The sequence below is a fragment of the Piliocolobus tephrosceles genome, chromosome 9 (genome assembly GCF_002776525.5).
Source record: "Piliocolobus tephrosceles isolate RC106 chromosome 9, ASM277652v3, whole genome shotgun sequence".
NCBI classification, from domain to species: Eukaryota; Metazoa; Chordata; class Mammalia; order Primates; family Cercopithecidae; genus Piliocolobus; species Piliocolobus tephrosceles.
Window position 1 is genome coordinate 83941996 of NC_045442.1, and position 2282 is coordinate 83944277.

At 46.5% G+C, this 2282-nt stretch overlaps 1 long non-coding RNA gene across 1 annotated transcript; it reads left to right on the forward strand.

Moving 5' to 3' along the window:
• The first annotated feature begins 400 nt into the window (after window positions 1–400).
• Window positions 401–1494, forward strand: LOC111554535. Its single transcript, XR_002735270.1, has 3 exons — window positions 401–442; window positions 635–806; window positions 1027–1494. It is a non-coding gene; the product is annotated as an uncharacterized LOC111554535 (long non-coding RNA).
• Window positions 1495–2282: the final 788 nt, after the last annotated feature.

The window sequence follows — 2282 nt, forward strand, 5'->3', positions numbered from 1 at the left end:
GCACGCACATCCTGAAGGTAGTGCGTGGAATTCTCCAGATCCCCTGGACCTGGGAGGCCCATGTGGAGAAGCTGGAGACTCTAGAGGTCCTGGATTCTGGTTCCTGGCACACAGCCTCCAAGCCGCACCCCCCTGTGCCAGCTGGAACAGGATCAAGCAGGCTCAGGTGTCTGCTGCACATGCTACTTTTCTGGGACTGCCTAGGAACTGTGTGCTATTTCTGTCCTCCCCAGGGTGTATCTCATTCTAGTGCGGGGACTCTGGACAGCCCAGGTTGGTGGCATCCCCACCCTGGTACTCACACAGGTGGTGCTCTTCAAAGTGATGTCATTAGAAAAGACATTTCTGCCATTGTTCAGGCTGGCTTCAACAAAGACCTCCCTAAAGCACAGAAAGCGAAGACGGTGAGAGCCAGCCCAGGGAGATGCAGTTCTTGCCCTCGGTGAGTGGACAGCATGGGCAATGCTCTCATTCCCCAAAGCACTATGAGGTCTACCTCAGCAACGATGGCCAAGGGGGATGTGGGTCCAGCAGCGAGGGGCCTTGCATGAGATCTCATGTCATTGTGACTGTGTCCTAAGTAACCACGAATGGCTGCTTGGTGTCAACCATTCTGCCTCTTCTGTATTTACAGAGTCCGTTGGCTTAACTCTGAAAGGTGACCTGGAGCAACGGTACCATTCCTCGGGCAATCATCTCCTGCATCTTGCCCTCACAGACCCTAGGATACTGCAGATCTCTAGGACACTGCAGATCCCTAGGACACTGCGGATCCCTGAACACCTTGGGGGCCACCAACAAGGGAGGTGAGCAGTGTGTCCTTAGACCAGCCGCAGACATGTGCTGCCCCAGCAGGGGGACATCCACATTCTGTACGCCTCATGGTGCCCAACCGTGACCCCTGGCCTCCTGCCCTCTAGGGCCTCCTGCCAGGGATTCTTACTGTCCAGGTTGTTTTTAATCTTTGGTCCAGGGCAAGTCATGAAAGTCTTGTCCATACTGATTTTTTTTTTTTTTTTCTAAAAGGAAATGACGTGGGAAGAATGTTGATGCACATGTTCGTCCACTGTCCCTCCCACCTCCGGTCCTCATCACACAGAGCTGACCCCGTGGTCCACGACCGGCATCTGGGCTCTGCTTTCCTATTGCAGAGACCCCTGTGAGCACCCAGCACACCCAGGCCCTGTGCAGCGCTCTGCTGTGTAACAGGAACAGGCAGGCAGAGTCCCTGCTCTCAAGGACTCACCTTTAAGGACTGCGTGGGAGACAGACAACAAAACTAAAAATAGAGAACAAAATAGATGGCAGAGTGCGATGTGCTGTGATGTCCATGAGCAGAGGGAAGGAGAGGCATGGAGGGAAAGGATCAGCCGCTTCGTCACAGGCGACCAGAAACATTCGTGTGATGCTCCACAGTTTCTTCAATCCCATTTCATTTTCTTTTTCTTCCATCATATTTAAGCAAAATTAAATTTATTATGCTGTAGTTGAAAATGTTAATAGCATTTGTCTTTGGGTTTGGGATTTGGGGTAATGTTTTTATTCATTATGTTTTGTCTATGTTTCTTTTTTCTACATTGCATGATTTTTATAATAAAATATAATTAGCACTGTAAAATAATTGTACAAAAGTATACCAAAATATAATATAATTTTATAAATTAAAATTTCATGTATACATAAAAGTAATTTCTATTGTTTTTCTCTTTTTCATGTAGGTCAGGGTTACTATGGGCAAAATGATTAGTTTCCACATGGAACAACTTGTTGGCCTGAACCCAACTGTCAGATTAGCCATGAATTTCTAAACTGTTGACCTCTTCCTTGGTGCTGATAAAGATAACGATCAGGAAAACATGGTTAGGAAACAGATTTACTTTGAGAGATGGAAAGATTGGGATTACTGGGTTAAAAATCCCCAAGAGGTGTGATCTGACTGCAGTATGGCATTTGGGACAGCTCAGGGAGCTCCAGGGGAGGGCAGGTGGCACTGGCACTCTGAGGCCATGGTTCAGGGCCAAGATGGGCAGAGGGCCCAGCAATACCGGGCTGCTGGAAAAAGAGTTTTCAAACAGATTAACTGATTAAACCCATACTTCAGTCACCATATTAAAAAATTTCTTAAATTACAAAGATGTAGCCTAGAAAGACAGAAAACATGAAGCATATAAAAACATCAAGCTTTGTATATGTCTTCTTGCTTCCTTATTTCTAAAATGTTTCACAAATGTTTTCTTCAAAGGAAAATGTAATTAATGACAAAGTCACTCCTCAGTGTATCC